Here is a 14,018-nt window from a genome sequence, read left to right as displayed (position 1 = left end):
TCAATTCCCTGACCTGCTGTGGGTGGGCTGGACACATTTACACATCATAACATGCAATCAACCATGACAGGCCTTCATCTGTCCTGTCAGCAGCTTCCCAAGTGTCAGAGAGGTGGCTCAATCTGTACTTGAGTTTATGTTGTCACCAACTAGAAAAAAAAATGTACTGGGAATACTCTGTGCCAACCACCTCAAGACAAAACTCTGGTAATGTCTTTTTAATAACATAATTATCCCATTAGAGAAAGTATTTACAACGATAAGTTCAATTCAGTAATGGTGACTAGAATGTTATTTTTTAGAGTAATTTTGTGTTCACAGCAAAATTGAGTGGAAAGTTACAGAGAGTTCCCATATACCCCGTGCCTCCACACATGATTGGCCTCTCCTGTTATGAACATCCTTCACCAGAGTCATACTTTTTTTTTTCACTTTGGCTACATTGCAGAGCTTGCATGATGACCAGGGATGGAACCTGGGCCTACTTGGTGAAAGCACGGAGTCCGAACCATTGAACCACCAGGGAATTCCCATCAGAGTCGTACATTTATTACAACTGATGAAGTTACACTGACACATCCTTATCACCCAAAGAATAGAATTTTTTGACTTCAAAGATTTAGTTGTATCATTTTAAATGACCCAACCACACAACTGATGAATTTGTTGTGAATATTAAGACTAAGAATGATCAAATTTCACCTTTAGTTAGAAATATGTATTTCTAGTAGGATCTTCAGAAAGTTTCAGAAGATTTTGATTTTTTCAAATGGAAATAGCTTTATAATTTGTGTGTATATATATATATTTGTCAAGTGGCCTGTGGAATCTCAGTTCCCCAACCAGGGATTGAACCCAGGTCATAGTAGTGAAAGCCTGGAATTCTAACCACTAGGCAACCAGGTGACTGCCCTTCCCCCTGCTTTTAAATCCATAGGGGCAGGAAAGAATGGATTGGCAGGACACCTAGAAAATGAGGTCTGTGGGCAGACTGACTCTAACCCTGACTAACCCTGACTATCCCTGAGCCATTCTCATTCTCATTATCATAAAGTAATCAGAGTGAGAGGAAGGACTGTCTTTTCTCTTCTAAGACAAGTTGGCAAGACAGAAATTCAAAATTTTGCTAGGAACCAGCAGTAAATGTGTTAGAAATAATAACATGAAAAGTTAATACTTATTGATTAAATAGTATTTATACTATGCCAGACACTGTGTTTAGTCCTTTGCATGTGTTCTCTCATTTGATTCTCAGAAGCATTCTATAAGATATGTATTGTTATTATTTATATCTTAAAAATGGGTAAATAAAGGCTAAGTACTACACAGAAGGTCACACCAGACTGGTAGATTGCAGTACTAGATTTTAATCCCAAGGGTATTAGCAATCCCCAAATCATAAGCAACGTAACACAATAAATGTTTCTTGTTTGGGGCAAAGTGCAGTGTATATGGTCCTCATTAGATGGCTCTTTTAGGCAGCTCACCTCTAACCAGTGACTCATATACACAGGCCCCTTCCATCCATCCCTTCCATCCTTAAGCATGTTGTAGCTTCAAGATCTCTTCACCATAAATCAGCCTGGAGTGATGGAGAGAGAGCGTAGAAGATTGAATAGGATGTTTCAAGGTCAGACCTAGAGATAGTGACATTACTTCTGCCCATGTCCCATGGGCTAGAACCAAGTCTGATAGAAATCTAGGATGCAAGGGAACCTGGGAAATGTGGTTTAGCTCTGTGTTCTGGAAGGCAAGGAAACCTGGTGACCCCAAGAAATTGCCACAGCAGTTTTGTCTGACTCAGGATTCTTAGCCACTAGACTCCACTGTAACTCTAATCTCTTCCTCTACTCTTTGACTGGAGGGAAACTATCAAGTCTCTCTGAGACTTAACATTGTATGAAATAAATTCATTTGGGGGTTTAAAGAGCAACAAGAAATGGCATGGTGCAGCCATTATGAACCTGGAAACTATGCTAAATCTGATGACCTGTTTATTAACTAGGTAATCTTGGGCACATTTCTGAATTTCTGCCTTTCCTTATCTGTAAATTGAAAATACAGTATTTTCCTTTGTATGTCTCTTTTTTAATATAAATTTATTTAATTTATTTGGAGGCTAATTATTTTACAATATTGTAGTGGTTTTGCCATACATTGACATGGATCTGCCACGGGTGTACATGTGTCCCCCATCCTGAACCCCACTCCCAACTCCCTCCCCATCCCATCCCTCTGGGTCATCCCAGTGCACCAGCCCTGAGCACCCTATCTCACGCATCCAAACTGGACCAGTGATCCGTTTCACATATGATAATATACATGTTTCAATGCATGTCTCTTAAATTGCTATGAAAGTCAAACGGAATGCTTTGTGTAAAAATACTTTGTAAAACGTAAAATGATGCACAAATGTTAGAGTTGTTGATATTATTATTACTTCCTAAGTGTCAATATGATTGATATAGATAATGATAATCACTCTATAATATTGGAGAAGAAATCACTGTGAGATGGGCTGGTCAGGGAGTTCTTTACAGGGGACCTGGGGTTTCACTCTGATCTGGAAGGATGAATAATATTTACATAGTAGAGAAGTAAGGAAAAGGCATTCAAGGCAGAGAGTATTGGCCTACCAAAGAAGTAGAAGGCAGAAGAAATAGAGTGCTTCTTTTTTCAGAAACACTGGAAAAATTGCTTGCTCTTGGAGGCTTCTGAGATTGGGGTGTGCAAGAGCAAGTGAACTTCAGACTGCTGCTACCTCGGTCTCACTTCAACCATCTCTTGAGACGTTTCTGCAAGGGCCACTCCCATCTCTGCATGTCTTATAAATGAGGCACTGACTTCACTTTGTCCCAGACTACCTTTTCAAGAATGTTTGATGGCAATAATGTGTCCTTCTGGAGTAAAGGGTAGGCATGTTGACTACCCATTATAAAAGGTTCTGAGGAGGTAGCTTCCATCTCCAACCCAGCATCATGACTGCTTTAAGACACTTTATGAAGCCCCAAGTTATCCAAAAGAAGACCAAGAATTTCATCCAGCACCAGTCAGCCTGATATATCAAAATTAAGCGTAACTGGCAGAAACCCAGAGACATTGACCACAGGGTACAGAGAAGATTCAAGTGCCAGATCTTGATGCCCAAGATCGGTCATGGTAGCAACAAGAAAATTAAGCACACGCTGCTTAGTGGCTTCTAGAAGTTTGTGGTCTGTAACATCACAAAGCTGGAAGTGCTACTGATGTGCAACAAATTTTACTGTGCTGAGATGACTTACATTTCCTTCAAGAACCTCAAAGCCATCATGGAAAGAGCAGCCCAGCTGGCGTGAGTCACCAATCCCAATGCCAGGAGGCACAGTGAAGAAATGAAGAGAGAGCTCATGTATGAGTTTTATTTGGTTATGTAAAGCCATAACAATTCTGCAAAGGAAAACAAAGATTCTGATTCCCTAAGCTCAGAGTTCTTCATGTACAGATGCTAAGTGGCCCTATTTCCATCACCTTCTGAAAACTAGTTCTTGGGCAACCAACTTAAAGAGGCAGATGCTACTAGCTACTTTCTCTCTGACTCAGGAGTCTTATGTCTTCGAGTAGCATCCATGAGACTGTGACAGGCTAACTTGTTAACTTGCAAGTAGGGTAAAACTCAGACCCTTTACAGTTCTTTACAGAGTCTATCTCTAGGAGTGATTTCATGGAACAATACTACATTCCAGGCAGAGTACCAAAGTGCTAGGGATGCAGAACCAAAAAGTACAGCTCTTGCCTGTAAGGAACCTCCAAGTGTACAAATCAGGAGCTTACTGAGCTTGGTTCTGGTAATTTCAGAACAGTTAAATCGCTAAGCTAGTGAACACACACAGGAAAAGATCAAACTCAGACTAATAAAATTCTAGCTGTGGTTACAACTATACCCCAACAACAGGGTAGAGACCATATGGTATTTTAGTCCTCTGAGAGAAAGTGTATTCTCTATAGATAGCAGAAGCAGAAAAACATAGAGTTACCTGGACCCTTAAAGATGGCTTTTAAAACAATACCCTTCAGTCCTCAGCTGCCAAGAAAGAAAGTTGGTTTTAGATGGATTTCCTCATTCTGTAACTCTTCCCTATATAAATTGTCCTGAAGAGTGACAGTAGAGGCATCACTTTCTGGCCCAGAGATCAAAGAGTATCTCTTGTGCAGTCATCTGATGATGTTGGTAAGGGAATTTCTAACTCTGGGATTACATCTAGGATGAGAGAGAAGGCAGATACTATGTTAAATGTAGGCACAACCAATGAACAGAATTATACTCTGAGAGCAGAAAAGTTGCATATAGATGGAGAAGGATCTAGAACCCTAAGGCTCTGGTCTCTGAGACAGAATTGGTTTCACATACAGGACCCATAAACCCTGGATTTATGATAGAGGCTCCATCAAATAAGTGGGATGAGCACTTTCAATAGGAAAGGAGTGAGGGAAACTGGCAGGCAGAGTACTTAGTTTTCTGGGCATAACAGACAGTGCTAAAGTTGCTCAAATGATTTAATAAATAAACAGGGTGTTCTAGGCTCATCTGACACATCAGATACAAATAGGTATCTTGTGTTATTTGGCAAAAATGAGTACCTAGCACTGACACTGAATATATGACAACACAAAACCAGGAGCTTTACACAGTGTAACAGGTGTGAGACTGGTCCTTGGCACTGGAAGCAAGAATCCACTCATTCAACAAAGTGTATTGGCACTGTTCTAGGTGCTAGAGATAAAGCAGGGGAAAAGACAGGAAAAAATCCAACCCCTATTTTGTTTTAAATGAAGTTAAATCTGCTTCCGAGCTACCTAGGTTTAGGGAGATGAGAAATTCAGGACATGTCATGTTTACTTTTGGGGGAATATAATTTATTCAGTTCAGTTCAGTTGCTCAGTCGTGTCCGACTCTTTGCGACCCCATGAATCGCAGCATGCCAGGCCTCCCTGTCCATCACCAACTCCCAGAGTTCACTCAGACTCACGGCCATCGAGTCGGTGATGCCATCCAGCCATCTCATCCTCTGTCATCCTCTTCTCCTCCTGCCCCCAATCCCTCCCAGCATCAGAGTCTTTTCCAGTAAGTCAACTCTTTGCATGAGGTGGCCAAAGTACTGGAGTTTCAGCTTTAGCATCATTCCTTCCAAAGAAATCCCAGGGCTGATCTCCTTTAGAATGGACTGGTTGGATCTCCTTGCAGTCCAAGGGACTCTCAAGAGTCTTCTCCAACACCACAGTTCAAAAGCAACAATGCTTTGTCACTCAGCTTTCTTCACAGTCCAACTCTCACATCCATACATGACTACTGGAAAAACCATAGCCTTGACTAGACAGACTTTTGTTGGCAAAGTAATGTCTCTGCTTTTCAATATGCTATCTAGGTTGGTCATAACTTTCCTTCCAAGGAGCAAGCGTCTTTTAATTTCATGGCTGCAGTCGCCATCTGCAGTGATTTTGGAGCCCCCCAAAATAAAGTCTGACACTGTTTCCCCATTTCCCATGAAGTGATGGGACCAGATGCCATGATCTTCATTTTCTGAATGTTGAGCTTTAAGCCAACTTTTTCACTCTCCACATTCAATTGCACTCATCTCACACGCTAGTAAAGTAATGCTCAAAATTCTCCAAGCCAGGCTTCAGCAATATGTGAACTGTGAACTTCCAGATGTTCAAGCTGGTTTTAGAAAAGGCAGAGGAACCAGAGATCAAATTGCCAACATCCGCTGGATCCTCGAAAAAGCAAGAGAAAAACATCTATTTCTGCTTTATTTACTATGCCAAGGCCTTTGACTGTGTAGATCACAATAAACTGTGGAAAATTCTGAAAGAGATGGGAATACCAGACCACCTGACCTGCCTCCTGAGAAACCTGTATACATGTCAGGAAGCAACAGTTAGAATTAGATATGGAACAACAGACTGGTTCCAAATAGGAAAAGGAGCATGTCAAGGCTGTATATTGTCACCTTGCTTATTTAACTTATATGCAGAGTATATCATGAGAAATGCTGGGCTGGAGGAAGCACAAGCTGGAATCAAGATATCCGGGAGAAATATCAATAACCTCAGATATGCAGATGACACCACCTTCTATGGCAGAAAGTGAAGAAAAACTAGAGAGCCTCTTGATGAAAGTGAAAGAGGAGAGTGAAAAAGTTGGCTTAAAGCTCAACATTCAGAAAATTAAGATCATGGCATCCAGTCCCATCACTTATAGATGGGGCAAATAGATGGGGAAACAGTGGAAATATATGGCAAGTAGATGGGGAAACAGTAGAAACAGTGGCTGACTTTATTTTTCTGGGCTCCAAAATCACTGCGGATGGTGACTGCAGCCATGAAATTAAAAGATGCTTGCTCCTTGGAAGGAGAGTTATGACCAATCTAGACAGCATATTAAAAAGCAGAGACAATACTCTGCCAATAAGGTCTGTCTAGTCAAGGCTATGGTTTTTCCAGTAGTCATGTATGGATGTGAAAGTTGGACTATAAAGAAAGCTGAGTGCAGAAGAATTGATGGTTTTGAATTGTGGTGTTGGAGAAGACTCTTGAGAGTCCCTTGGATGGCAAGGAGATCCAACCAGTCCATCCTAAAGGAGATCAGTCCTGGGTGTTCATTGGAAAGACTGATCAAGCTGAAACTCCAATACTTTGGCCCCCTGATGCGGAGAGCTGACTCATTTGAAAAGACCCTGATTCTGGGAAAGATTGAGAGCAGGAGGAGAAGGGGATGACAGAGGATGGGATGGTTGGATGGCATCACCGACACAATGGACATGAGTTTGGGTGGACTCCGGGAGTTAGTGATGGACAGGGAGGCCTGGCTTGCCACGATTCATGGGGTTGCAAAGAGTCGGACACAACTGAGCAACTGAAATGAACTGAACTGCTACCCTCCCAGGGCTTCCCTGGTAGTTCAGATGGTAAAGAATCTGCCTGCAATAAGGGAGACCTGGGTTTGATCCCTGGGTTGGGAAGATCCCCTGGAGGAGAGTATGGCAACCCATTCCAGTATCCTTGCCTGGAGAACCCCCATGGACCGAGGAGCCTGACAGGCTGCAGTCCGTGATGTTGCAAAGAGTAGGACACGACTGAGCAACTAAGCATACATATATATATACCATCCCAGGGTCCTACACACTGCATAATATTCTGAGATGAGCCCTCTGGTCTTCAGACCCATTAGCTATCACTGTTGGATGTTCATGATCTAAGTCCTTATGGTTCCTACCCCAGGCCACCCCTAATACTTACAGGGCCTAGAACAAGAATGCTTCCCAGGTGGCACCAGTGGTAAAGAACCTGCCTGCCAATACAAGGTACATAAGAGACACTGGTTCCATCCCTGGGTCACAAAGATCCCCTGGAGGAGGAAATGGCAAGCTTCTTCAATATTCTTGCCTAGAGAATCTCAAGGACAGAGAAGCTTGGCAGGCTACAGTCCATAGCGTTGCACAGAGTCAGACACAACTGAAGTGACTTAGCACACACACAGGACAAAAATACAAATGGAGGGACTTCCCTGGTGCTGTAGTGGATGTAAATCCACCTGCCAATGCAGGGGACACAGGCTTGATCCCTGGTCTGGGAAGATTCCACATGCCTTGGATCAACTAAGCCTGTATGATACAAATACTGCAGCCCAAAGGCCTTTGAGCCTGTGCTCTGCAACAAGAGAAACCACCAGCCACCACAAGAAGCCCATGTGCCACAAGGAAGAGTAGCCCCCGCTCACCACAACTAAAAGCCTGCACAAAGCAACAAAGACCCAGCACAGCCAAAAATAAAAACATAAATATAAATATTAAATATGGAATACAAATGGAGGAGGTTCATATATCCTACGTTAAATATCTTTAAATTATAAATCAAGCTGAGAATCTGTTCAAGAAAATAGGTTCTATCATTCTATCTTGCACAATTTTGTAACAAGCTGGCCACCATCAGGGGCCCTGGATCCTGCTACTGTATGGGAAGAGACCACATGCCCCTGACTGTTTTGAAATCTCTTCTAAATGTGAGGAGGTGTTTCCCAAATAGCTTTCTCTCCAGTGTTGGTCCACTTCTTCTCCTAACCCTTGATGACTCCTGCCACCTGGAGCAATCCAGCTATATCACCTTCAAGATTAGACCAAAGGTTTTGTTCAGAGTGTCAGAAAACTTTAAATTTTGATCCTGCAACATTAAAGCTGATAACTACTCCCTAAGGCAGAATTGGTTGCTTTCTTTGTATTGGGGAGGCAGAAATACCTATAGCAACCTGAACAAGATATAAATTAACATCTCAGACAGTTGCCCAACCGAATACATATTATCTCATCCATTTCTTTTAAACAGTCTTATTAAGGAAATAAAACTGGAGCTCAGGAAGAGTAAACAACTTGCTGCATGCCATAGAAGAAGCAGAAGAACAAGAATTCAGACTCAGTCATCACCATCCACACTTGCAGTCCATGGGGCCACAAAGAGACACGACTGAGCGACTGAACTGAACTGAACTGACACTTCCAGCTACCACATCTAAGAGCTTTGAAGACATTCAGAAACAAATTTTTGAAACTGCCTGCCAAACTGTACAATATTGTATAACTATTCCAGTCACTAAAATAGATCCTGAATGTGGTGTCCCAAGAACAAAAGAACAGAAAAAAACAAGGAGAGTCTTGGAATGCAAGAACCGAAAAAACCAGACCCTTATCGTCTTTCCCTCCCCCATGTTGTAACTAAAAGCGGATTTCAGGTCCTCCTGAGCAGTATAACCTGTCTCCTTTCCTGCCCCACAGGGAGAAGGTATTTGCCTTACTCTTCCCCACCCAGTATACCTGCCCCATCCAATCAGCAAATGACCCACAAGACCCCTGTCCCGCTCCTTGTACCCTGGCTACAAAAATGGACTAAGGACCCATGTTCAATGTTGGCTCTCCCTTGAACTGGCCTGCTGTTCTAACAGTGTCTCCCACTCTAATACACTTTATTTCCCCTCATTCTGTCTCATGTCTGAAAATTCTTTTCCAACCCGCGCGTGGATCACGACACTGAAGTTTGTTTCTGACACTCCAGAGTACAGTAGTTCCCTCTCTTATTCACAGGGATACCATCCAAGGCCCACAGTGGGTGACAGAAACTGCAGATAGTACCAAACCTTATGTATGCTATTTTTGTTTTTTTCCTAACCAGTGGGTAGTGTATACTCCAAGGATATACTGGATAAAGGGATAGTTTGGATCCCAGGTGTATGGAACAGGTGGATGGAACAAGATAGCACAGTATTTCATCACACAACTCAGAATCGTGCCCATAAAAATTATGGATCATTTCTGTAATTTTCCATTTAATATTTTCTGATCTTGGTTAACCACAGGTAAAGTAAACTATGGCTACAGGAAGACTATTATATTATGAGACACAACGAGAGAGGACTTGGAGCCTATTAGAGGATGCATTTCTGTTTTGTGATCTAGTAGCATTTTATCAAAATGTGGATCTGTTGCAGAGAAGAGTCAATTCTGGCTATGTTGGATCTGTTTCCTTGACTTTAATCTTTGCTTGTCATTGCTTTTGTAATTATAGTCATACTTAATGGCCTATCTCAGGGAACCCTGCGCCTGTACATGACTGTTAAAGTGGCTTTTTTTTAGCTCACAGGGAGATAACCCTGTAAAAGACATTAAAACATTCCCAAAGTTGGCCAGTCCAGGAGAGATTTGCAAGATAATAGGCCTTTTTCTTTACTTCCTCAACTCCTCCCCCTCTCTGTTCTATAAAAGAACCTGGCATCCAGACCCAACAGAATGTTTATTTTGAGAATTAGTCTGCCATCTTCTTGGTCAGTTGGCTTTACCAAAAAAATCATATTCCTTGCCTCAACACTCCCTCTCTGCGCAGAGAGCAGAGCAAGCTTGGACTCACGAACAGAAAACTCACTTTGCACTACTGTTTTAGTTCCCAAAAGCCATAAGAAGCTCAGCAAAAGAGCCAGATATGATAAAAAAATAAAATTAGAAAAATATCACTTCTAAATAAAATGGAATTGATTGTGAAATGCCATTTGGTTAGTTCTTAATGTTTGCTGTCCTCTTGTTTCCTGATACCTATTATCTTGCTCAGGGCAGAATGTGTCCTCCTAAAGGGCAGGGCAGAAAGACTCCCAGGTTGTGTTTTTTGTTGTTCTTCAGTCACTCAGTCATGTCTGAGTCTTTGTGACCCCAGGGACTGTAGCACGCTAGGCTTCCCTGCCCTTCACTATCTCCTAGAGTTTGTTCATACTCATGTCCATTAAGTCAGTGATGCCATACAACTACTTCATCCTCTGTTGCCAACTTCTCTTGCCCTCAATCTTCCCCAGCATCAGGGTCTTTTCCGATGAGTTGGCTGTCCACATCAGGTGGCCAAAGTTTTGGAGCTTCAGCTTCAGCACCAGTCCTCCCAATGAATATTCAGGACTGATTTCCTTTAGAATTGACTGGTTTGATCTCCTTGCTGTCCTAGGGATTCTCAAGAGTCTTCTTTAGCACCACAGTTTGAAAGCATCCAATCTTTGGCGCTCAGCCTTCTTGACAGTTCAACTCTCACATCCATACATGACTACAGGAAAAACCATAGTTTTGACTAATGGACCTTTCTTTGTCAGCCAAGTGATGTCTCTGCTTTTTAACATGCTTTCTAGGTTTGTCACAGTTTTTCTTCCAAAGAGTAAGCGTCTTTTAATTTCCTGGCTGCAGTCACCTTCCACAGTGATTTTGGAGCCCAAGAAAATAAAGTCTGTTACCATTTCCATTGTTTCCCCATCTATTTGCCATGAGGTGATGGGACAGGATGCCATAGCTTTGTTTTATGATTGTTGAGTTTTAGGCCAGCTTTTTCACTCTCCTTGTTCACCTTCATCAAGAGGCTCTTTAGTTCCTCTTTGCTTTCTGCCATTAGGGTGGTGTCATCTGCATATCTGAGATTATTGATATTTCTCCCAGCAATCTTGATTCCAGCTTGAGCTTTATCCAGCCTGACATTTAGCATGATGTACTTTGTATATAAGTTAAATAAGGAGGGTGACAATATACAGCCTTGATGTACTCCTTCCCCAATCTGGAACCAGTCCATTGTTCCATGTCTGGTTCTAACTGTTGCTTCTTGACCTGCATACAGGTTTCTCAGAAGGTAAGGTGGTCTGGCATTCCCATCTCTTTAAGAATTTTCCACAGTTTGTTGTGATCCACACAGTTAAAGGCTTTCGCATAGTCAATGAAGCAGAAGTCTTTCTGCTCTTTTGGAATTGCCTTGCTTTTTTTACGTCCAATGGATGTTGGCAATTTGATCTCTGGTTCCTCTGCCTTTTCTAAATACAGCTTGTACATCTAGAAGTTCTTGGTTCACATACTGCTGAAGCCTAGATTGAAGGATTTTGAGCATTACTTTGCTAGCACGTGAAATGAGTGCAACTGTGAGTAGTTTGAACATTGTTAGGCATTGCCCTTATTTGGGATTGAAATGAAAACTGACCTTTCCAGTCCTGTGACCACTGTTGAGTTTTTCAAATTTGCAGATATATTGTGTGCAGCACTTTAACAGCATCATCTTTTAGGATTTGAAATAGCTCAACTGGAATTCCATCACCTCCACTAGGTTTGTCCATAGTAATGATTCCTAAGGCCCACTTGACTTCACACTCCAGGATGTCTGGTTCTAGGCGACTGACCATACCACTGTGATTATCCAGGTCATTAAGACCTTTTTTAGTGTAGTTCTTCTGTAACCTCTTCTTAATTTCTTCTGCTTCTGTTTGATCCTTACCATTTCAGTCCTTTATTGTGCCCATCTTTGCATAAAATGCTCCTTTGGTATCTCTAATTTTCTTGAAGAGATCTCTAGTCTTTCCCATTCTATTGTTTTCCTCTATTTCTTTGCATTGTTCACTTAAGAAGACTTTCTTATCTCTCCTTGCTATTCTTTGGAACTCTTACTTACTTCACCACCAACCTATCAGAAGAATGCAAGCCTGTCACTGCCTTGATCCTCTGCCTGTAGACCTCTCCCTATTCCCCAGGTAAGAGGGCACAGTTCTTGAGGCTTTAGCATACTGTGTTTCCTCTTTGCCTGGCAAAGAAATAAAGTCACTCTTTCTTTCGTCATAAGTCTGTCTGCATATTTCTGTTTGGCATTGGTGCACAGAAAGCCAAGGATCAATTTTATACTATTGTTCATAACAAGGATTTACTATACTGTAAACTTTTAAATCACATAACTCAGAACTTTTTCTCCATTATTTTTATGCAAAAACTTAGACACTATTAAATTCAGGTCCTAATTGTCTCAAAGACACCCTTTTTTAAAGGTGTAGAGGAGGTAGGATGGGGTAGGGGAAAGTAATCAAGCAGGGGTGCCAGTGCCCATGTTTCCCAAAGCCCTGGGCTTAGCTTGATCTTGTGAGGAACTCTGGAGCATAAATTATACCCCAGGGTTTACCCAGCCTTGAGGCAGAAGAGGTGGGCACCAATCAATCAATGGCTACTGTTTTCCCTGGGCAACATTTCTGCAAATATAAACAAAGCAGCTTGTTTGGAAGCAAAGCAAACATAAGTTAGGAAACATACCCCAGAACTGATCAAAAGTGATAAGAGGGGCTGTGAGTGATACACCAACATCAGCTATGCCACTGACCATCTTTTCTGCAGTTTGCTATTCTTTCAATGTAGGTTTGTCTCTTCTGATCAATAGACAAAATGTCCATTAACAACCAGTGAGTGGTAGAGAAGGAAATTCTAAGTAGTTTGAATCGTCAGAGCAGTGAAGGGAGTTTTTAAGAGATCCAACAGTCTACATGTTTTGTTTTATTTGGCCACACTGCATGGCTTGTGGGAACTTAGTTTCCCAGCCATGGGTTGAACCTGGCTGTGCAGTGAGAGTACAGAGTCCTAATCACTGGACTGCCAGGGAATCCCCGAAGGAATTTTTAAAAAATCCCCTGCTCAAAATTCTAAGGAAGTCAGATTCGCAGAAATTCAGGCATATATCCTTATATAGTGTTAAAAAAAAAAAAAAAACACACCCAAAAAACGCTTTAGGCAATTGATCACTAAGTATATGCCATATCACCAGCCCTGTAGGGAAGGCAAACCACTTATCTGACTCAGACAGTCCTTATCTTGAGATGCTTACCCTATAGTTGGGTAGATGAAGTTCACAAGCATGAAACAAGTATAAGCAACACCAACACTTTGTAATTACTGTTGGATTCTGAGAAAAGGGAAATAGACTTCCCTTGGCTACATTTTTTTCAGAGACTCATAGGAGGAGTGGTGAATAAGGTCAGATCAAGTCCATGCGTGTGTGCACTGACTCAACCAATCTAAGTGACGTCCTTGTGCCAGATGGTAGGCCTGTGAGGGCTGGGGAGAGGGAATCATAAGATATCATGATAAGTACAGTATAAAGTGTGTACTTTGGGAGATTATTTGGGTGCTATTTGTATTTTTGAGTGGAAAGGTCAATTACTCTACATCATTGAATTTAAGATGCCATGAATTGTAAGATTTACCATTATTTTATTTAGCATTAAGAAAAAAAATCCTGTCAATCAAGCAATGTAAGACATACCCCTATTTCAGAGGTGTTATGAAATGTCAGTCTCAGCATTTCCTAAGAAAAGAGGGAAAATTATAACAACAAGGCTTTAGGCTTTCTGTCTCTTATTTCTAATGAGAAATAGCTCAGTCATGTAATGGAGGTCAATAATAGTATTTTAAATAGTAGATAATATTGATCAGATGCTTAATATGGATCCAGCACTGAACTAATTGCTTTTTACTCATTGTGTGTGTGTGTGCATTAAGTTGTTGCAGTGTCCGACTCTTTGTGACCCTAGGGACTGTGGCCCATCAGGCTTCTCTGCCCATGGGATTCTCCAGGCAAGGATACTGGAAAGGGTTGCCATGCCCTTCTCCAGGGGACCTTCCCAACCCAGGGATCGAACCCTTGACTCTAACGTCTTCTGCATTGGCAGG

At 41.8% G+C, this 14,018-nt stretch overlaps 1 pseudogene; it reads left to right on the top strand.

Moving 5' to 3' along the window:
- The first annotated feature begins 2,978 nt into the window (after positions 1–2,978).
- On the top strand, positions 2,979–3,413 carry LOC129622107 (60S ribosomal protein L32-like; annotated as a pseudogene).
- Positions 3,414–14,018: the final 10,605 nt, after the last annotated feature.

Source organism: Bubalus kerabau, chromosome 10, assembly GCF_029407905.1.
Source record: "Bubalus kerabau isolate K-KA32 ecotype Philippines breed swamp buffalo chromosome 10, PCC_UOA_SB_1v2, whole genome shotgun sequence".
NCBI lineage: Eukaryota > Metazoa > Chordata > Mammalia > Artiodactyla > Bovidae > Bubalus > Bubalus kerabau.
This window is presented reverse-complemented; position numbering and strand designations above follow the sequence as displayed.